General features: G+C 38.3%; 1 long non-coding RNA gene across 1 annotated transcript; it reads left to right on the top strand.

The window, feature by feature from the left end:
* Positions 1-1,130: 1,130 nt before the first annotated feature.
* LOC122697539 lies at positions 1,131-14,330 on the top strand. The gene is made up of 3 exons (XR_006342081.1): positions 1,131-1,663; positions 10,995-11,232; positions 12,401-14,330. It is a non-coding gene; the product is annotated as an uncharacterized LOC122697539 (long non-coding RNA).
* Positions 14,331-24,115: the final 9,785 nt, after the last annotated feature.

A 24,115-nucleotide genomic window follows, 5' to 3' on the forward strand; every position in this document is an offset into this window, starting at 1 on the left:
CATTCAGAAGTTGTTTTGTGGAAGTTGTTCAGCATCCAAATGGTCTTTTGATGAATTTGTGGGGGAGAAAGTGGTCTCCCTGTCCTATTCCTCTGCCATCTTAGGACCACCCTTACTTTTATCTTCATTTCTCATCTTTTTGATTCTGAATATTTCTTCAGAATGTTTCTGTCATAGGCTCCCTCCATTTCCATTTTCGTTTGATTTTTTTGTAGAATGAGATAAAGCATTGATTACTATATTAATTTATTTTCATTTTCAAAGTTGTTAGAACTTTGTGTTAGTGAAAATTAGGTCCTATATATTTTCCCCAATTATGCTATCCGAAAAATTACAAAATTATATGAAAAGAATTCTTTTTTACATCTAAGTAAACAAAGGCAGCGACAAAAATATTTTTTGGTTTGTATAAAAGGCCAATATCATCATCCAAATTAACTAAGCAGTTTCTCGAGTCAATTGTTGTTGTTCAGTCACTAAGCTGTGTTTGACTCTTTGTGACTTCAGAAACTGCAGCATGCCAGGCTCCTCTGTCCTTCACTATCTCCCAGAGTTTGCTCAAACTCATGTCCATTGAGTCAGTGATCTCTTATCTAACCATCTCATCCTCTACTGCCCCCTTCTCTTGCCTTCAATCTTTCCCAGCATCAGGGTCTTTATGAGTCAGTTCTTCACATCAGGTGGCCAAAGTATTGGAGCTTCAGTTTCAGCATCAGTCTTTCCAATGAATATTCAGAGTTGATTTCCTTTAGGACTGACTGGTTTGATTTCCTTGCTGTCCAAGGGACTCTTGAGAGTCTTCTCCAGCACCACAGTTTGAAAACATCAGTTCTTCAGCACTCAGCCTTTTTTATGGTCCAACTCTCACATCTGTACATGACTACTGGAAAAATCATAGCTTTGCGTCAGTATTGGAGTCCTTTTTACATTTATGCCTTAAATGAGAAACAGACTGAAAATTCAGATTGAGCTGTTTGGTGTTTCATGTTATCCTTAGAAAAGTCCTAAGTGATGGACTTGGGCTAATAGCCATTGTTTTCCTAGAGAGGTATCAAATGACTCTATAATCATTTTTTCTGACCCTGCTATTGTTTAGCTGATTTTGCTATTTGGTTTAAGCCTAGGTTTGAGTCAAATGTAAGCTTAGAATTGTTTCATTGCTAACCATGTTTACTTAGCCTCAAAGAGCTCAGAGAAGATAAACCTTAAAATATTCACTGCTGGGGCCATCTTTTGATACATTTTGCAAACTTTGGTTTTTATAAAGATATTATGAGGAGCCAGTGGAAAGAGAAGGGAAGCAAAAACCACATAGCAAATTATCTTTAGGCTACTTCGTATAATTGTGTTATTTCAAAGTCTTCATGCTGCTGCTACTGCTGCTAAGTTGCTTCATTCGTGTCTGACTCTGTGTGACCCCATAGACGGCAGCCCACCAGGCTCTGCCCTCCCTGGGATTCTCCAGGCAAGAACACTGGAGTGGGTTGCCGTTTCCTTCTCTAATGCATGAAAGTGGAAAGTGAAAGCGAGATCTCTCTCTCCGTGTCGGACTCTTCCCGACTCCATGGATTGCAGTCTGCCAGGCTCCTCCGTCCATGGGATTTTCCAGGCAAGAGTACTGGAGTGGGCTGCCATTGCCTTCTCCAAAAGTCTTCATAAAAAGGTATTAATTTTAATGTTGCTTCTTTAATTCCTATATTTTAGACAGCAGCAGTTAATGGGTGATGCAGTGATCATTTCATGGTTAGTGAAATGACCTCACCCTTTTCTTACTTTGTAAAAATGCACACTTATTTTTTATTGAAAAAAATTAAAAATAAAACAGTTGAGCAAGCCAGTCATCCTAACTCAATGGATAATTGAAACTTGATTGACTATATCTAGTTCTTGAGGGTAAAGACCAATAACCCTGGCATTTCTTTTGAGAACTGATTTAAAAAGCAATGCCATGGTTAGTTTTGTTTGCTCGCTTGTTCCTAGTCTCTACAGGTAATTGAATTGCCATATATAAAATTTTGGTTCAGCAGCTAGTATAGTATTTTGAGCATGAAAGGCCTTCAATGTAGCATACTTGATCAGAGTAGACTGTAGTAAAGACTACCAGTGAATTCCCATTTCTGGCCCCTTTCTCCTTACTGGCACAATTAGTGACCCTGCTCTTTTTTTAAAATTAATTTTTATTGAGTATAGGTGCTTTACGGTGTTGTAATGGTTTCTGCGTGCTCTTGCTGCTGCGTGTGCTGCATGCTCAGTTGCTAAGTCATGTCCGACTCTTTGCAGCTCCGTGGACTGTAGCCCACCAGGTTCTTCTGTCCATGGAATTCCCCAAGCAAGATTACTGGAGTGAGTTGCCATTTCCTTCTCCAGGGGATCTTCCCAGCCCAGGGATTGAACCTGCATCTCCTGCATTGTCAGGGAGTTTCTTTATCACTGAGCCATCTGGGAAGCCCTGCTTTACAGGAAAATGAATCAGCCAGACCTATACATACGTCCCCTCCATTTTGGGCTTCCTTCCCATTCAAGGTCACCACAGTGCATTAAGTATAGAGTTCCCTGTGCTACATAGAGGCCCCTCTTTTTGAACTGGATGAAGAGACTGGATGGTATTTGTGTTGGCTCCTTGGAGAGAGGTCAGGCTGCTATGTACACAGGACTATAATGTGTTTATGTGTGGTTTGACTTGAATGGATGAGTTCATAGGGTAGGGTCTGGCTGCCCCATGGGACTGGTTTTAGCCAAATATGGAAAACCATTGCACTAAATAGAGCCACTCACAATGCTGTGTGCTAGAAATAGAGTTGAATAAGATAAGAGTTCAGTTCCTCAAAGAATTCATGGTTGCTATGGAAAACAGATTAGAAAAAGAATACAATATGGACTGGAAATTACAATACAGACTAAGAAGGAATGCTATAAGTACATTCGACAAGCTAGGGACCGTGGAGTCAGAGTGGGTAGGTGATGTTAGCTAGGCAAAGTCTGTAAGAGATATAGAAAAAATTATGGTACATTAGAATTTCTTTCCTTTTGAAGTAATTAAAGTAACCAAAGTTAATAGTTTTACCTGAACTGAAGAATTACCTCAAATAAAGAAAAGGTTAAGATTATAAGAGAGAAAATGCTAAACTGATGTGCAATTTGGTAAAATAATGGAGGAATACAGGAGGATTCTCATAAAATCATTCACTTGAAAACCTGTCAGGAAACATAAAATCATCCTTCACAGACAATACGTTAGAAAAAGATAAATGACATATAGAGTATTGCTATTGACACATGGTTATTTATCTATAAGCAAATATAAAAAATCACTTTTTCTAAAAATTCACTCCCCAAAGCCCTAAAAGTCTGAATAACATTCAACACTTCTCCCTTTAAAGAAAAATGTAATTTTAACTGTGCAAAGTTAGACTGTGAATGGGATGTTTTTCATCTAAAACCTCTACTAAGGACTCCAGGCATGAGAAGAAAATGACAGGGAAGGGATTAAAACTCTATACCAGTAAGAGCTGAAAATATTAAGGGGAGGGAAGAGAGAAGAGGAATGGTAAAATTTCCCTGGATGTTTTAAAGACAGATGATGATGAAGCATTGGTCAAAATTAGGAGAGCTTTGACTTGAGCCTTAGAAGCGAACACATGTAGAAACAGGGACTTAGCTTGTGTTACAACTCTTAATTTTTGGAAATTTATTCTGTGGATAAGAAAACTACAGTAATGCATATAATGCAGACTGCATATGACATTCCTTTGCATTCTCCTGAATTTTATAAATAACCTCTAGGATAGTTTCACTGTTATTAGTCAATGAAGGCAGAATGTCAGGAAAGAAAAAGGAGCAGCTTTATAATGAGGAATGAATATAATTATAGTTATTATCACAGAGACAATGAGGTAGAACAAGTCTGGAAGAATGAAAATATGATCAGGGATCAATTTAAAATATATTCTTATCTAGCTATAAATACCACACAATATAACTCTGAGAAATTTCAACAACACTTTTAGGTAGGCCCATGTATTTTTTGAACAGCTCTAATCCACTGCTGACCTGAAAATGCTCAAAACAGAGACCCAAAGTTATCTCACTTAATCCTTGTACCCAGGTAGGTGTTAATATTTATGTCTCATTTTTTTAAAAATTTTTTTTTATGTCTCATTTTTCTTACTGATGGAAATAAAATGATAAGCCACTTGTCCATTTTGCACAGTTAATAGTTAATAAAATAGGGATTCCAGTTCTGATGTCCTCCTATGTTACTGGGCTACTTCTCAAACAATTTCCTTTTACTGTAGAAGATTTAACACAATTCTTTCCCATTTTCCTAATCTTCCAACCTTTCAGAATGAAATAAATTTCAATTTGGGAAAAATGTTTTGTCAAAAACTGTATTTATAGGAAAAGGATACAAGGTTACAGAATCAAATATGATTATAGACTCCCATTTCCATCCTACTTCCTCAATAGAAATTGTTTTGAAAGCTTCACTCAATAAATCTCCCTGGAAGATAAAGGTGCCTGAGTAAGTCACCCAAGAGTCACCTTGTATACAGAAGACTTTAGAAAACATTCTAGTTGAGAGCCAGTAGTCTTCTCTACTAGGTAAATCCAAATTCACAAAACATAATTTAGAAGAAATCAAGTGGACAGAGTACAGTGATATTAGGACCAAAGTCTATCAGTGTACTTACACTGGCCTGGGTTTGTTGTTGTTGTTTTTTTTTTTTTACCTGACTCACCATGTTTCCTTGGTGTTGGTGCCATGCAACCCAACCCAATCAAGCAACATTTTTCCTGCCATAAAAAAAGCGATAAGGTGGATCCTGATATGTTGGAAGAGTCTTCCACCTGAGTCAACTACGTAATATATTTCTTGAAAACATGGTTACTCAGGGCTTAATGATATCAAGGACATTGCCAAAATCTACTAATTGTCTTGAAAGCATTTAAGCTCCTTAGACTGTATCATCATGTCACAGCATGTTTCATATAGAACTGTTTTGTATTTAGAGTGCTTTTGTTTGGATTTTTATTAGCCATTTGTCCCCAGAGTTCTGTAAGACACGTGAGCCATCATCTTTCTACTTTTACAAGGCAAAGAGGCAACAGAGACATGGATGCATTAAATCACTTTCCCCTGGACTCCAAGTCCTTGCTGGCCTGTTCAAGTACAAAGTCCCTGTAGCGGGAAGGGAGTGAGGGTAATGCTGAGCTCGGCTCTGGTGTGCTTGCCTGTGTTCTTGTCTGTGTTCAGGGCACATGAACACACGTAGAAAGGTGTTAGGACAAGGCTTTGCTGTTCGAACAAGGTTTTGCTGTTTGAACAAGGTTTTGTGAGGCCATTCTTCTGCTTCAAGTCACTTAGAAAATTAGATGACCAAAATCTCTCCATCGAAGAGATTCAGAACTGATCTCAGACTTCCCAGGACTGTTTTGAAGTTTCTTAAGGTTAGTGGAAAAAAACAAGTGGAGATTCCTGTGGGTCTGGAAAACATTAGTGGTAACTCCTGAGGATACAGCTCATCTACACCACTTTCCCTTAATGAACATCTAATCCAGAAATACCACACAGTCCCTCGTGTCAGGACTACACATCTGCTCTCCGCATCCCAGCAGGGGTTTTGGAGGAGGACTAAAAGTCTCTGCAATATCCATTATGCCCTTGAATTCATGCATGGGCATTTGGAGTAAATACAGCCTGCTGACTTGGCTGAAATGAAAACCAACCTGGACTTTGAGCTCTCTCTAAAATACTTAAAATTAAACCTAAAAAACAAGTGTATCTCTCTCTCTCTCTCTCTCTCTCTATATATATATATATATATAGATAGATATAGATATATACACATGGCTTCCTGGTAGCTCAGCTGGTAAAGAATCTGCCTTCAGGAAAGGAGACTCTGGTTCAATTTCTGGGTTGAGAAGATCCCCTGGAAAAGGGATAGGCTACCCACTCCAGTGCATATAGTTTTCTTATTATCACTAAGTCTTTACTGAGTTTAATTATAGTAAATGCACTAAGGTAAGTATTATGAAAGTGAAACAGTTTAAAAAGAAAGGCATCTTTATTAGGAGGGAAATCCCAGTAAGAGAAGTAGATAAATGAACACTGAGTCTAAAAATACTGAAACATAGGGATACCTCTCTCTATATATATTCTCTCTTATATCAATGCTATAAAACTCTGAATTTTCCTGATGGTCAAGAGGACCTCCGACAATTTTCAGGTCCTGGTATTGATGCCTTTGTGTAACCCTTTTCCATATCAAGTGAGGCCAGTCTGGGTAACTAATAAGATACTGCAGAAGCAATGAGATGTGACCTCAGGCTAAACATAAAAAAAAAAAAAAATAAAAAAATAAACATTAAGGCTTCTGCCTTTCCCTCATGTACCACTCACCTTAGGAACACCAGCCATCTGATGGGGAGGTCCAGCCTGTGAGGAACTGAGACTTATTACTACTGACAAGCACCAATTCATCAGTTCTGGGAGTGAGTGAGCCACTTGGAAGCACACCTTCAGTACCTGTTGACCCTTTAGGTGACCACAGCCCCAGTTGACAGCTGAACTAAAACTCATCTTAGCTAAAACCCTGAGCTGTTTCTGGATGTATTCCTCCTGGTACACAAAAACTGAGCAAGACAATTGAAAAAAAAATTGATTTAAATGTTTATGTCTTCGTGTAATTTATTACACAATAATAAATAACTAGTACAATGTCTGTAATGTAAATCAACATTATGCACACGGTACTTCAGTCAGAAACAAGGCATAAGCTTTGACTTACTTATGAGATTAGTGATGAATTAATTCCAAATTCTCTCATTGCTAGAAATTGAAATAGGCAAGAGAGTTGGGCAGGGTTTAGGGTATAGTCTACAGCCATGCCCAATAAAGTTGTCTACCCTTTAAAATACTTAAGTCTGCCTTAGTTGTGCTCCAATCTACTCATAGAGCCTGGGATGCTGGTATGAATTTTCAAAAGTATTTGTTACTAATGTGTTGAAGCTTATTATGAACTTACTTAATTAGAGATAATTTAGGGTTATCTCCCTAGCATAGTTCTTATTCACATCCATTATGAGTGGGAGAGAAAAGGAGAAGTTACAGCACATGTTCAAAAAAAGGATCAGTATTCCCAGGTGTGCCCTTGAAGAGTATGTCTGCTAATAAATGTCATAGTCCTGTGCGTCTCCATGGAAAAACAATTTGAAGTTAATCCACTCATAAAAACAGCAGATGAGTTATGCCATTGAGTGAGTGTTGTGTGAGGAGTCTTTGATAACTTCATAAAGGAGGGTGAGGCTTTCACATGTGTTTACAAGAGACAAGGAGCAGGTCTGATTGCAAAACAACGTGAAAGGTTGCCTAGAAATCTCAGATAATCCATTCGATGTTCAGAAGTGGGATAGGGAAGCCAGAAAACTCTGGGTGAGTTTGTCTTGCTGGAGCTGAGGATATTCACATGTAAGTAAAATAGAATGAGTGATACAAAACTTGCTGGGGCCAAGTGGAATTAAAGAAACCAAACTGGAGGGGAGGGAAAGTAGAAACAAATGTGTATCCACATCATATCTGATTTTGTGAAAAGAAAGAACATCAAAGGCATGAGTTTAGGAGAAGAAGGAGAAATCAAGGCTCAAAAAGCAATTAACCCCTTATGATATGAAAGTCATGCAGTTGTGTCTGACTCTTTGTGACCCCATGGACTATAGAGTCCATGGAATTGTCTAGGTCAGAATACTGGGTGGCAAGTATTCTGGCCAGATAGTGGGTAGCCGTTCCCTGCTCCAGGAGATTTTCCCAACCCAAGGATTGAACCCAGGTCTCTTGCATTGCAGGCAGATTCTTTACCAGTTGATCCACCAGGGAAGCCCAGGAATACTGGAGTGGGTAGCCTAGCCCTTCTCCAGGGGATCTTCCTGACCCAGGAATCAACCTGGGGTCTCCTGCATTGCAGGTGGATTCTTTGCTAACTGAGTTACCAAGGAAGACCTTAATATCCAGAAAAAAAGAACAAATGTATGCAGTGGTCCAGTCATGATCATCTGGAATAAGTAAGACAGAGACAGATGAGCCCCTACTTATTCAAAAGCTACTATTCTATCTACTTCCTGATCCTGACCCTCATACATTCTCTTCTTTAATCATTATCTCATTCGGTAGTATATCCCACTTAATTAATAAAGATTAATAGAGTGTTCTCTATGCAGCCAGTGCTTGCAGAGAACTCAGGATACAGCCAGCAATGAGACAGACCTGTTCTTAAATCCCCTAGGGATCTTCTTCCTCTAGGGACCACTCCATCCTATCTTCAATCTCTTTTTCACTACTAAGCCCTTAGTGAAGTAGTGAAGTCGCTCAGTCGTGTCTGACTCTTTGCGATCCTGTGGACTGTAGCCTACCAGGCTCCTCCCTCCATGGGATTCTCCAGGCAAGAATACTGGAGTGGGTTGCCATTTCCTTCTCCAGGGGATCTTCCCAACCATAACCAAACAGCTCCCTATATAAATGTAAATAGGTAGACATGAAATTCTTCCTTGACCCAAGACATCTGAGCAGTCATTACTCACCCCTACTCCATATCATGTGCCTGAAAATAGTAATGATACTCTCACCTCATTTAATTCCTCAATCTTTGGCACTCTGACTCTGTCTATGCACGAGCGCCACACTGGGCCTCTTTAGAAAGTCATTAATAAATTCCTTCTTGATGCTGCATGACATTTAAAATAGTTTTCCACAATCTCTTTCATTGGTCTTTATAACATCATCTCCTAACTCTTGGTGCTCACCCAGTGTTTGATTTAGAGTTCCATTCTGTGACTTCATTTATTTCCACTCCACATAAGATATGATCTTAGCCAGATCCATCTTCTTCAACTACAGTTCAGAATCATTCCCTGAGTACCCACCATGATTCAGGCTTGGTTCTAGATGCTGAGAATCCAGAAATAAATAAGCAAAGCCCTTGTCCTCATGGATTTCACTCCTAGAAGGAGAAGACTGGAAATAATGTGTCGAGACTGTACATGCTGTGATGAAGTGCTTCATGACCTCAACTCTTTCTCACATTTTAATCTCTCTTTTATGCTCAAACTCTATCTTTCCAACTCTACTAAACAGTCCTCTGAGTACTTAAACTCAACATAAACCCAAACTGAATTTGGCATCAATTTGCCTCCACTTCTTCATCCTCTGGGAAGTAGTCTCTTTTTAGTTGTCTTTCTCAGTGAATTAAACCATCATCTAGCCAGTTTGAATTTTTGGAATCGTCAGTGATATTGTTTTCTGAAACAGTAATAGTTGCATCCGTCCCTTGTGTAAATTCTCTGAGTAGTTCTCCATAAGGTTCCAAACTCTTTAGGACAGCAGAGAAAATCTTGCACCATCTTCTGCCTGTCTCTGGTCCCATCTGTGTACCTTCTAGCCTACTCTTTCTGCCTTCATCCCTTTGCTCTAGCTCCTTTTGCTAATACTATTCACTCCCATTGAATCCCTTCTCCATCTACCTAACTTCAGCTAAGGCATTTCTCAAGATTTTGCTGACCTATAACAACCTCTTGGAAATATCTGGAAATAACAACCTCTTGCTTGCCTTCCTGCTTGAGATTGGTGTCCCCAGTGTCTCTTTAGTTCCTCTGAACATTCAGAGACTTACCTTGTCATTGACAATAACCACACTACAGCTGTCCTTGAACATCTGCAGGGGGTGGGGAGAGAGAAAGGGTTGAGGCACCTACACGCCACACAGTTGAAAATTAGAGTATAGCTTAAAGTTGGCCTTCATATTCATGGTTCCTCTGGATGTAGGGTTCAGCATCGAGGGATTAAACCAACCACAGATTGTGTAGTACTGTAGTATTTGTTATTTAAAAAAAAATTGGCATAAAGGTGGATATGCACATTCACGCTCATGTTGCTCAAAGACCAACTGGATATGGTAAATCATCACAATCGTTGTCTTTCTCCCACATTCAACTGTGACTTCCTTAATGGCAAAGGCTGTTTTCTTATTTCCCCCCAAGTTTAACCCAGTGTCACCCATAGAGGAAACTTTTGATAAAAGTTTTCAATAATGATTGTGTTGTGTTCAGTATGTTAGTCCCAAATTTGACATGTCTGTCACTGAACTGTACCTATATTAGACTTATTGTCTCACCTGCTTATGAGAATTATGCTATTGGACTAATTTCATATATTGTTATTCATACACACACAGTCGTATTCTCTTCTGTGATTTTAAACATGGTAAAGTGGTAACTTAGGCAGGTATGCTCTCCAAGCCAGTTGCTGGGGAAGGTGATTTTACTCATTCTTCAGTGTTACTTAAGAGCAGAGATATGGTGATTCCATGCACAGCTATCTATTTTTAATCCCAAAGAAGCTTATTAGAATACTGTAAATCATTCTTCAGCAACCGTACCTGCCTTTCTTATACTGTGGTGTGAGCGTCTCTCATCTTGTTTGCCCAAACGAAAACAAAGCAACCGTTGTTCACATTTTCTCTCTGAGACCATCTGTCACCTCCCTCAACCTAATTTATACTCTTTGTATTTATAGGATAGAGAAAGAGAAGGAGAGAGAGGGAAATTATAGAATTTTATTTCTATAAAATTAGAAATTTTATAGAGAAAGTAGAGAAAGTATTTTTAAAGTCTCCACTATTTACCCCATGTATCAACATGTTTTGCATGTCCAGATACATTTGGGATACTTTTTTTTTCTTTCTTTTTTTCTTTTTTTTGCAAGTATGATGTGATTGTTCTTGTTAGCAGTTAAGCTGAGCTTAGTCCATCAGAAGCTCTGCTCAACAGGCAAAGATCACAGTATCTGGAGGAGACACAGGGACCTAGGCACTGTCAGCTATGGCTGAAGTGTATCTTGATCTGACTTTACATTGCAGGGCATGCAAAGGCGGGGGGTGGGGGGGGCGGAATTGTGGTACTTGGCAAGACTGAGTTTTGATGAGATTTTTTTTTTTTCCCTGTAGTGAGACAAAGAAAGGAGTGTTCCTCGGAAGCCTCATGAATGCTCACTCAAACTCACACTGCTGTGCAGCTATTTTGTAAATGCAGATTAAATGGGGACTGATTATGTTCCAGGGTAGCTGGAGGCTGCCTGGACTCCTGACCAGCCTGCTCCAACCTGGGGAGAGTGATTAATCTGCCATATGCCACAGCCTGGAAAAAAATGGCAGAGGATTTGGCAGTGGACCAAGTCATAAGAAGGTAAAATAAGCCAAATAATAATAATACAAAAACTCACTACCACTTATTCATTATTCATTCATCAATTTTTTGGAGTACTTACTTTATGCTGACCATTGTTCTAGCGTTGTGAGAGATGAATTAGTAAACAAAGTTAACCAAAAAAACTACTTTCATGATGTAATATTCAGGTGGGGGAAAATACAACAGATTAGTGGATTCTTTACCAACTGAGCCATCAGGAAAGACCAGATTATAAGCACAGTGCTTCAAGAATATATATAGCATATTAGAGAGTATCAGGTATTACCGAAGCAAGTAGAATAGGATGAAGGAACTCAAGAGGGGTATGGATGAGTTTGTCCTTTTAAATGGAGCTGCATCAAGAAGGTAAACACTGAGCCAAATGTTGAAGGAGGAGAAGTGAACCACATGGCTGTTAGGAGGAAGATTATCCCTTGGAGGGGGAGAGTGGATGCAAGGGTCCTGAGGCAGAAACATGGCTATAATGTTTGTGAAAATTCAAGAAGAGAGAGTGTCTGGAGTAGTTTGAGCCAGAAGAGGGTTGTAGGAAATTTAGATAAAGAAATGGCAGACCAGAACAAGGACAGATAGTATAGGATCTTATGGGCTATTTTAAGGACTTCAACTTTCATTCTAAAAGTAACGGGGAAGCATGGAGGAATCTTGAGTGGTGTGAGATGAAATGACTTAGGTTTTTACAGTAACTGTGTGCTTGTCATGTTAAGAAGAATCTGTGGGAAGATTGTATTAGATCATAGTCACTAAAGCACTGAAAAACACATTATCTCATTGAATCCTTTTAGCAAATTGAGTGTTATTACCCATTTTATAGATGAGGAAAGTGAAGTCCAGAGAAGTGTAGTAGTTGAATAAGGCCACATGGCAGTCAGTGATGGATCTAAGATCTCAGCCATGAAGCAAGCAATCATGTGTATTACCCAAGCCTTACACCAATATTGATTTTGGTTTATTTGTATAATACTTGGGGTTATTAATGTGTGTCAGGAAGCAATTCATAGACTTTTGCTCATTACTGCCTGAACTGATTTTCAGAGCACGTCCGATTGATGTGATTGAAAGCTTTAACCAAAATTGCTAGCCTTTTAATAACTTCTCAATGTGTTTCCTATTTAAAGAAGAAAGTGTTCCCTGTTTGTTTTCACAGATGCACCTGCAGATTGCTTTGCTCCTTTCCTGAGGATTTCTGTATCACTGAAGAAGTACATCCCTTGTTGGGTTCCTGACACTTGCTGAGTATGTGTCTTCCCAGTTTCTTGATAATAGCTCCACCCTTCTAAAATATCCAGTATTTTTCCAAAGCAAAATTTAGGGGAAAAATGATCAAACTAAATAATAGCAAATACCATCATTGGATGGTCAATGATTTTCAGTGATGATTTCCCACTGAAGTAAATCTTCTTAGTTCTCTCCTGCATTGATTTTAATATATAATATCTAAGCTTTTAGTAAAGAAACATACAGAAAGGCTTGAGGCAATAAAATCAATAAAGGTTAAAAATATACAGTAATAAATGGAATGTTAAACATTTGGTACCTACACTCAAGCCAAACAGTTGAGAAGAACTAAGAAATTATGAGAAATTTCACTTAATAGTGAAAATGACCTGGGATTTTGGAATAAACATCAAAGAGCATATCTAGGAACATCTCTTATGCAAATTTAATTGATAATAAATATTATAATTGCTTTAGGAGGTAATTTAGAGGATATTGTTAATTTGCTAAATTATCTGATTGTTTGTTTGTGGACATTAGTTTTCAAACTGGTTAAATACCAGACATCCTGAATATAATCATAGGTGGTTGAATATGACTTTTTTGTGTTAGATTTGCCAAGGATATTGTCTTGTCATTTACTCAGAAGTAAATGACTCAAAATAGAGGCTCACATGATTCTCTTTAGATACAAGTCAAGTTTCAAAGGTTGTTACAACATTCAAATTAACTGAATTTCAGAAATGTTAAAGCTTTGCCTAAGGAAAGAAAATTCAAAGGTTTTTTAAAACCATACAAGGCTCAGAATGTCTGGGTATAAAGAATAGTTCCTGCTCTTTAGTTAGAAAGTAGCCTTGATATCTTGAGGGAGAAGTTCTTCTTGAGAAGAAATCTCATTAAACTTTCAGTGTGACCTATTTTAAATTTGACTGGAAAATACATAATTGTTCCATTTGAAACCAGGAAGTAGAGCAAGTCAACATCTTTTATAGCCAAGTCAATATAAAAAGTGCCTGTTTATAGGTAGATGCCATAATGGTCCATAGGAAAATTGACAGTTTGCAATTTATGGCATCTGAAAGGAAAAGCATTTGTATGTGAGACTGATTAAATAGGTCTCATTACTTTATAGTCACACTCTTCCTGTGTTTGTGTGTCTACACATTCCACTGAATTATTTTTTACCAAATCATCTTACAAATTTCAAAAATCTGTGTTTTGTCCTTATTCTGTCAATTTTCAGGGAAATTTTCGGTTGTTTTATTTATATTGCCCTCTGGAGATGGCTCTCAGCAGTTTATCCTCCCCACATTTATTGTTTATATTTCGCCCTTGTTTCTTATTGATTTAAACTCCGTGCAATTGTTTTTATGTATGCTTCTATATTAAGACATGTGATCCATCTTTCAGAACCATTTTACAAACACCAGTGTGTTGCAATCCTGAGTTCTGATGGTATTTCCTCAACACAGAGACACTAACCAGCTGTTTAAATGAACTGAAATTATGGCAAACATTTCTTGTTTGATGAAAATTTGATTAAGTCATTTTATATTCATTTTACTGTATGTACTTAGAAGCTCTAGTAAAGAGTATAGTAGAAAATGCAACATAGGTTCTCTATTAATTTTAATTGCAATTGGTTTGAGTTTTTACAAATAGTTTTCAAACTTTTGCTCCTTTCAGTGCACCACGTGTCTCAATAAGCTTACAAAACAAGGATCATTGGCAACTCATCAGCTTTTAAACATGTAGCCTTTAATTTTCTATAGTGTAAAGCTATAGGAATTCAACTTACACTGTGTCCTGGCAATGTCCTTTCAACACTGTGATTATTAAAGTATCTGGTTTTCCTTAACAATTCAAATCTGAAAACAATTGCATTTATTAAGTGTATTTGTTTCTAAATATGTGTACATGTGTTTGGGGATATGGGACGGGTGTGTGCTCAGTCGCTCAGTCATGTCCGATTCTTTGTGACCCCATGGAATGTAGCCCACCAGGCTCCTCTGTCCATGGGATTTTCCAGGCAAGGATACTGGAGTGGGTTGTCATCCCTTCTCTGGGGATCTTCCTGACCCAGGGATCAGACTCATGTCTCTTGAGTCTCGTGCATTAGCAAGCATATTCTTTACCACTAGCACCACCTAGGAATATGTGTACAAGTGTTAGGGGATACAGGATGGGTAAGGGGAATCAAAAGTATAGACACTAAATAGCCCAATATGTATTAAAACAGTAATAACAGAAAGCATACTATTCCATAATCAAATTAAATTTTGATTGATGTAAACATAGAGCTGATGACCTTTTCATAGAACTGCAGAAAATCGGTTGTCCTGTTGGACAGAAGGCCATGTGGAGAATCTCCAGAGTTAATCAGGAGGTGGAAGCAGGTCAAGGAGAAAGTAGAGCAAGCACAAAGACTACTGTGTTTCCTGTGGGAAAGGCAGGGGGTAGAGTTCAGAACTGACTAGGAGAATACAGTCAGTGGGCTCTGGGCTGCAGAGGTAGTCTCTAGATGTATGGGACCTAACCCTGGCTTGATTTGGGGCAGACAAATGTTGGTTTGGGGTTTGAGAGTTATGTTAAGAAGATGGTTAACAGAGTGGTAGTTAGAGGTGTGGACGCAGGGTTGCTTGGTTTGCATATGAAATGTGTTTGTATTTGCAGGCATGTTGTTTAAGACCTCTAGGAATTAGTCTCTCCACAGCCAACTAAGGTCCTCAGGATGCCTAAACATCATAAAATATGAAAAGCATGATTAATATAGCAGCTTAGTTTAAGTTGCTTCTTAGGCAGCTTAGCCAAAGTTCTTGGTTCTAGCCTAAGATCTCTCATGAGGTTCAGCCAGGGTTGCAATCTTGGCTGAGCTTGGAGGGTGTTATTTCCAAGATGGCGCATTCATATGGTACAGTTCTGGGCAGGAGTCCTATCTCCTTTCTGTATTAGTTTTCCATTGCTGTGTAACAAATTACTACAAACTTAATGGCTTAAATCAACACAAATTTATTATCTCATAGCTTCCATGGGTCAGAATTCAGGATACAGGTTAGATCAGGTCCTCTGCTCAAGGTCTCTTCTGAGGTTGAAAATTAAGATGTTGGCTGGGCTGTTTTCTAATCTAGAGCTCTAGGTTCATCTCCAAGGATGTCCAGGTTTTTTGCTAAATCCAGCTCCTATGGCTATAGGAATGAGGTTCTTCTTCTTGCTGAATGTTGGTCAGAAATCTCTCTGAGCTCCTAAAATCTGTACTCAGGTGCTAGCCACATGGTCTTCTCATAACACAGCAACTTATTTTATCAAAGGCATTAGAAGAATATCAGAAAACTATCTCTGCTGTCTACTACGACAGGCATAAATAGCATAATGTAATCATGAGACTAGCTATCTTTTCACCTTTTCCATGTTACGTTTATCATGAGAGTAATATCCAAAGGTATTTCTTTGTCCTGCCCATACTCAGTGGAGGGGGCCATCCCGTGGATGTGGATGTGATCACTTGGAGGTGGGGAGCTTGGGGACCATCTCAGAATTCTGCTCATCACATTCCATTGACTTTTCACTGACACAGACTCAGTGGCTGACTTCTCCCAGAGCAAGTGGTTCAGGACAGCAAGAACCAAGGAAGTTTCACTGCGATTTACGACCTGCTCTCAAATTTCCTGTATTGTTACTTCAGGAACATTCTATTCTTTTAGAAATAAGACACTAAGTTTTCTTACTCTCAGTAACAGAACAATTAGGCTCCATCTCTTGAGGGGAGCTAACAAAAAATAAATTATGGATGTATTTTAAAACCACCACAGATGGCACTTAACATTTTTAGCTCTTTGTCTCATCATTTACAAAATGAAGGGTTTAAACCAGTTGGTTACTAAGATTCTTGAAGTATATGTGTACATGTGTTTATAGATTTGAGAGTAAAGTAGCTTCATTCTTGTACCTCCAGAAAGAATATACATTGGTAAGGGAGTGACTCTTTCTAAGGAAAAATATATGTATTTTTAAATCAATTGTCTTGAGTTTATAATAATGTTTTTTCCTTCAAAGCAAAGAATTTTTTTCTCATTTCTGTAATTGTATTGACAGACAAGAACTCATATTAATGGTTTAATGTGTGCATGGAGGGTCAGGGGGATTGTCACAACATATTTTGTGCCACATTTCAAACTGTCAAATTGTTGTTTCTCCTTTCTTTGCAGGAAGAGTTTCATAAGTGTCTTTTTCTTCTGAAATAATTGGCAGTGTAAATTTTGTCTATCTTTGTGAAACAAAATGGAGAAAGAGAGAAAAACAATCACTTTTGGTCATCCTGACTACCCTAACATGCAGAGAAATATAATAATCCATGTCCAGTTTTCCCATCAAGAAGTTTCTGTGGTTTATGGCATGTATTTCAGACCCATTAGCTCATGGATTTAGTGGATCATGGATTACCCAGCACATATTTTGGGAACATTACCTCATGAAGAAAACAGCTTTATTATAAGACACCCATGTTTCTGAAATACAATCTGACTTCGTAGTGGCTACATAAGGCTGCCTAGGAATATACATTCATAAAAAGCTTTAATCATTAAGACACCTGATCTTAGACAAAATAGTTTCTTGTGGAGGGCCAAATGAGCTAACACTACTTCTGTCTGACATTTTGTGAAATTAAATGGTGCTATGCAATCCCAGAGTATATTTGCCAGAGGAAAATGTTCCATTAGAGAAAGCAATAGCCACTTTTTTTTCTCCTTTGCAGAGTTTCTAAAGCAGCAGCAGTCCAAAATGAACCTCAAAAACTATAGTCTTCTCAAGAGTCCATCTAACTATTATTTGATTTTAGCATTGTTTATTGAATAAGTTTAAATTGACAAGGATTTCCAGGCTCTTACAGGCTAGCCAAAATTAAAAGGTGGAGATCCAGGCACTTTCTCAGCATGCCCCCATCCCAAGAGTACTGGAAGTTATAGTGGCACAAAAATATCCCAAGAAATTATATTTCGTGACTTGAGAAGAAATGTAGATGAAATATACTGAAAATTTCCCTTGAAGTAGAGGTAGAAGAATTATTATAATCATGTACTGATTATCTAATTTGTAAATAATATACAATTTCCCAGGAACTGCACTAAACACTTCATTTACAGTATCAGAATCTGCACATCCTATGAAGAAAATACTATAGTTATGTGAAAATGAGGGAAAAATAGATAAGTCTACAGAAGTCAAGTAATTCATCCAAGGTTACCTGGTAGGAAGTGGCGGGATTAAGGTAGCACTCAGAGGGCTTCCCTCGTGGCTCAGACAGTAAAGAATCCTCCTGCAACGCAGGAGACCTGGGTTCGATCCCTGAGTTGGGAAGATGCCTTGGAGAAGGGAATGGCAACCCACTCCAGTATTCTTGCCTGGAGAATTCCAGGGAGAGAGGAGCCTGGCGGGCTACAGTGCATGAAGTCCCAAAGAGTTGGACACAGCTGAGCGACTAATACTTTCACCGTTCATTTCAAAGAAAGCTGACTTCAAAGCCTTTACTTTTAAACATGATGACTTCCAATTGTCCAGAGCAAGCCATGGTCAAGATCAAAGACAATGGTACAGGGAAGCCATGGCAAGAGTGGAGAGCAAAGAAAAGAAATGTGAACAAGCAATACCACGTGTCGTGAGTTTAGCTTCCTCATGATGTTTAAGTGACTTTTATGGGTCTAGCTCCTAGAACAGGCAGTGGTTCTTAAAAATGGCATGTAGCCTATTTTATATTCTAAACATTAATTTTTTGTTTATTAGGGCTTCTATTATTCATTCATTCATTCAGTGGTTATTTCTTTGGTTCATAGAAGACACATTTGATCCATATGAAGTCATGCCATTGACTGGCAGTCATGGACATTCTCTATTTCTCTAACACACACACACACACACACACAATTCCTCTTCTTATTCTAATGATTCAGTGACTATTTGTCTGGGCAGAGTGCACAGTCTGCTTTTAATGTTAAGACTTTTCATTTTACTATTCAGAAGTTCAGAAGGTAAGGACATCTGTTTCCCTTAAGTAGGGTACTCTGATGCCATCTTCTCTAAGAAATCTTCCTGCTCCTCCCAGGTTCTAATAACTTGCCCCTTGGCCCTTCAGCAAACTCTCCCTTAGCCCTCATCATACTGTGCTGCATCAGCTAATTTTCTCTTCTGTATCCCCACCAAATTTTAAGTTCCCAGAGGCCAAGGACTTACTACATGTAGAGTGTCTAGATTACTGTCTAGCACTCTTAAATAAATGTTAATTCTTATTCTTTCTTCATAGTTATATCCCTAGCACCTTGCACATTTTCTAGCACGAAGTGTGTCCTCAATATTTGCTTGTTGAACTGCTTCCTTTTTGTGCCTTGAGACCAAGTGTGACTAATTTCTTTTTTTAATGTGAAATCAGTGTTTTTTTTTTTTCCCTCAAGCATATTGAGATCTGACTGACATATAGCATCATGTATGTTTAAGGTATACATGTAATGATTTGATGAACATATATATTGTGAAGTGATCGGCACAATAAGGTTAGTTAACACATCCATCAACTCACATAATTATAATTTCTAATCAGGGTATAAGAACTAACAGTTACTGATGGTCCACAGTGGATCAGGAAATCACATATTATTTCACATATAACCATAAAAATCCTGCTGAAAAATTTTATACTTCATGAATCAGATAATAATAACTTCCTTGGGATTTGACAACATCAGATTCAAACCAAGGTGTACCCCCTAAATCTGAGCTTCCACCAAAGAGTATATCTGATGGTTGTGAGAGCCAAGGTGGTTATAATAGTAAAAATGGTGTGCATCACTCAAGTTGAGAATGTGAAACAAATCTTTGCTCATGATATGTAGCATGCAAGACTTTTATTTTCCCTCCTTTATAATACTGGCATACTCCTGATTTTAAAGTAAATAATCCCAGTTGTATACTCCAAAGTTATTTCCAACCCTACCATTGGGTAATCCCCAAACACAATTTACCAGCCAGGAGCTTTGCCAATTTGATTTTCTAGTAAAGACAGAAAATTCTATTGCAAATTCATCCTGTGGTTTATAACCAATAACTATTGGCAAGATTTAGGGAGAAAAACACATAAAATACATCCTCTGCAGGGAAGAACCCTCTTGAATTGCCTCCATATTTCCTAGCAAACATACAGAAGACTTTTATACCCACAGTATAAAAAACTGTGAGTCTAACTCAGACGTTTCAGCACAGCAGAGCAACATGTGTTAAAGATGTATTGCCTTTACCTTGTACCGTATTTGTAATTTTTCATTGGATTAGCTTTTATTTTCAATAATTCAGAGATAAAATCTCTAATGCTTACGAAGTGAGTTTTTAGTGTGCTGATGAAATAAAAGTTAAATGCCCAATATTTTTAGAGATATCACTGAAAAATAATCATAAGAGCTTTGTGAGGATTGTAGTTTCAAAACCTGCATTGTGTTCTTTTCTAGGAGAGGGAAAAGAAAGAGTGAGAAGGGGGAGAGGAGCAGAGAGACAGGGAAATAAGGAAAAAGAAAACATAAACTTGGAGATATGAGTTTTAAACTTGGTCTGTAGTCATACAATCTCCTGTAATATATTTCCTTTGTAGAACCTTGATTATGTTCAAATGGATTTTTAATAGTTTATTCTTATGTTACATAGGATCCTTTACTTATGCTTTAGCTTATCTTCTTTTACCCCAAACTCAAAATTGCTTTTTCTGCTAAAAAAAACCATGAATAATTTTAATAAAATGCTTCCTGCTGCAAAGATTTGAAGGTCTGATGCTGAAGAAGCAGGTTTCCCCTCTCCCATTTCACATCCTGGGCTCTTGAAAGGTTGTGGGGAGCATGACGATAAATTCAGTCTCGCTACAGAGAGTCTACACATATATGAAAACTTCCTCACCTTTCCTTCCAGACGCCCTTGGAGCTGATGTTTGCTGATTGATGTATGCTCCATTATATTTAGCTGTCACTTCACCCAGAAATCTCTGGAGAAAAAGTGCCAGTGTTTAATGAAAACATGAATACTGCAATGATGGGCAGGAAGTGAAAGCCTGTTTAAATCTCAACCTGTTATCATAGAAATGTAAGAGGGTTTTGTTGTTGTTGTTAGGTATTAGGTGAACAAATTTGGAAAGTGGGATGAGCATTCAGAAGGGATTGTCTACCTGGATCCCTTCTGCCCTCCCAACTCCCAACCCACAGCCTTTCAGGGACACCTCGGAGGCCACAGACACCCACCGTGTTCTACCCTTCTTCTGGTAACCTCTTCACAGTGATGGTTTCCAAGTTAATCTGGAGTCTTGCTGCTTAAAAATGGTAGAAGTAAGTTCTGTTGAGCATTCAGTGGCTTCCTTTCCATCCTTGACCCTCCTCCTTCCTTCCAAGAAAGCCGGCCCCTTTTAGCAACCTCCCTTACAAGAAAGCATAGGACTGGAGAAGAAGCCAGTTACCAGTGGTCCATGGTGGAAGTGTTCTGTCCCAACCTGTCCTTTGTCAGAACTACTGGGTTTGGGGACATTTTATGAATTATCATTTCATTTCATTTTCCATTCCAGTGGTTCTTCTTATAGTGCAGATTCTCCCTGGGGTTAATTCTAATCTAATTGAGCTTATGGAATAGGTTTACTTCTGATTGGAGAGACCAGGGCAGAAGACAAATGCAGGTATTAGTTGTCTAGGAATTCTAGGTGAAAAAGACAAAAAATAAAAGAGACGATAAAGGGAGTAAAAATGGGAGGCTGCGAGCACCAAGGACACATTGGAAATGACTCTTAGGACAAGCCCTTTTCTGTGATTTTGTGCATCCACTCACTTGCTCTAAACTCTTAATTCTAAATACTCTTGAACATCTCCATCTATGTGGACCTCTCTCTTCACACATAATAGCATCCAAGAAAAACTCAACCTTTCTCTTTAATCTTTATCTCAGTGAACAAATAAAACTTTTTTATTCTGTTTCACCATAAACTTTCTTTGCATTGTACAGCATTACATTAAACATGTTTTGACATATATATTCAATGTTAGTAGAGTCCTTGTACGTGCATGTGCATGCTAAGTTGCTTTAGTCATGCCTGACTCTTTGTGACCCTATGAACTGCAGCCCACCAAGCTCCTCTGTCCGTGGGATTCTCCACACAAGAATACTGGAGTGGGTTGCCATGTCCTGCTCCAGGAAATCTTTCTGACCCAGGGGTCAAACATGCACTCTTGTGTCTCCTGCATTGGTAGGCAGATTTTTTACCTTTAGAGCAACCTAGGAAGACTTATAGTCCTTGTTCATAACAAGCATTCAGTCATTGTTAGTAACACTGAATTGCATTTGGTTAAGCTTTGAAGTAGTCATTCTTTTTTCTATGCAAAGTCATCTCTTGGTTATTGAAATAAAAAATTTCACAAGTCTGGGAAGGCACCTTGGGCTCTCAGTGGCCCAGTACTATGCTGAGAACTCAAGGTCAGATCTGGAAAAGACTCTTCTTACCTTGAGATAAAGGAGACACTCAGTAAACACTGTATCAAGACTTCAACACACTGTCTGGTGCAGGCTGGTCACCCTCTTCAGTCATTACCCGTCACTTTTGTCTCAAAGTTTTGTCCAGGAAAAAAAGCATGCTTCCCAGTATTCAGGTTGAATTCATTCAGTTTTGATTCAACAGTCATTTATTAAAAGCTTACTGTACCCCAAGCTCTTGCCAAGCTCTTCACTGGGCTAAAGCAATTTAATGAGATTAGCAGATGCAAGCTATTATATATAGAATGGATAAGCAATGAGGTCCTCCTGTATAGCACAGGGAACTATATTCAGTGTCCCATGATAAACCATAAAGGAAAAGAATATGAAATATATACATATATATGTTATATATATGTAACTGAATCACTTTGCTGTGCAGTAGAAATTAACACACTGTAAATCAGCTCTACTTCAATAAAATAAATTTAAAAATAAAATCAAATAAAGCAGTTTAATCTTCCCAAAACCACTCTGAGATAGGTATTATTATACCATTTTATATCCATGAATACTGGAGTTCAGAGAGGTCCTATGAGTTGCTCAAAATTAAGCATCTAATAAGGGACCCAACTTTAAACTCACATCTAAATCTGCTGATACCATGTCCAACATTTTTTTCACTTTAAATCATGAGTGCACATCAAAACAGATCAAGTTGTGTCCAGTCTGATTTGATCAGTCCCATCTGTTTATCATTTTCCAAAAGTTTGGCATTAAAGATTTGGATTAAATCTATCAGCTCAGATGTGAAGTGCTGCTTACTACTCTCTGGACAGATCATGCTAACAAATGTGATCCAGTTCAATGAATGGACTCCAACACACTACATTTCAGTTCTGACTAAGTTAACATGTACACCTGTTGAAAATAAATCACAATACACCCAAGACATCAGAATATTACTACAGTAAAATGTTTCAGGATAGTTCTCCAGAAGAGAGAGATACTGTGAGTCTGACTGAGGTAAGAGAAGCATTTTATTTTATTTGAATCTTTTTTTTTTTTTTAAAGCTCATGTGTATGTCCTTGGAGTCGTGCCCATGTAGTACTGTCTTTACCTGCCTAATTAAATACTGATACCAGCCCAGACATATCTTTGTTTGTTTCTTTTGGGGGAAAAGAAAGGAAAAAGCAACACTTTTCCTACAATAAATTTACTTGAGACTGGGCAGAAACCAGAGCCGACTCTTAGACTTTTGACCCCACATGAGAGAATAACACAGCATATTTAGTGATGGAATTGGGTGGGGGAGCAGCAGTGGTAAAATACAGTGCTGACAGCTTGTCTTGATCAAGAATATTCTCCATGTGTGCCTCGCTGAAACGTTTCAAAGCAATTTTTCCCTCTATTCCGAAAGGTGTTAAGTATCTCAGAGTGCCAGAAACACATCATTCCCAGCCAATTCTAGTGAATTTTTTTTTTTTTTGCCAATATTGCATTTCTTCCTTCCTGCCTGAAGGTATGAGGCTAACTGAAAGTTAAGGAAGTTATACATCTCAAGATGGAAAGCTTGTATTTTATTTTTTAAATGTAACTTGTATCCCTTTAGAAATTGCAGGAGTTCCCTCATATACCTCTGTTTCCCATTGTTTGCTTGTGAAGGCATGCCACTATAACCTTTGGGAAATGGTTTGATCACAGACATCCCCTACACCCATGTGGTGGACAAGAAAGAGTCTTGGTGTCTGTGATCTATAGCCAATAAAGTTCCCATGGGTGGTTGTTTATAGGAGTACTTGGAAGTACAGTGGAAGAATTTCAGCTGTTATGTGAACAAATTAGAAATATGAAATTAGCATTCAGAGGGGAAAAAGAAACACAAGAAGAGATGTTGAATCCTCTCTCACCCCCACACCTCTTTCTAAAGCCCCAGAGAGTTCTGGATTTTGAAAGAAGAATAGAAGTTAATTAAGTGGAGACAATGGATTGGGGAAAAGTATAGAGAGGAAGCTAAAGAAGGCAGAATGAGACACAGAGAGGCTCTGGAGCTCCCAGAACAAGGTAAACATTTGTCCTCTGTGCAGTGACTTTGCCTAAGGGGAAGGAAAACTATACTGTCCCTGTTTTTCTCTGTTACAACTGGTCACTTTTCTTGTCCTG

This window comes from Cervus elaphus, chromosome 7, assembly GCF_910594005.1.
Source record: "Cervus elaphus chromosome 7, mCerEla1.1, whole genome shotgun sequence".
Lineage (NCBI taxonomy): Eukaryota > Metazoa > Chordata > Mammalia > Artiodactyla > Cervidae > Cervus > Cervus elaphus.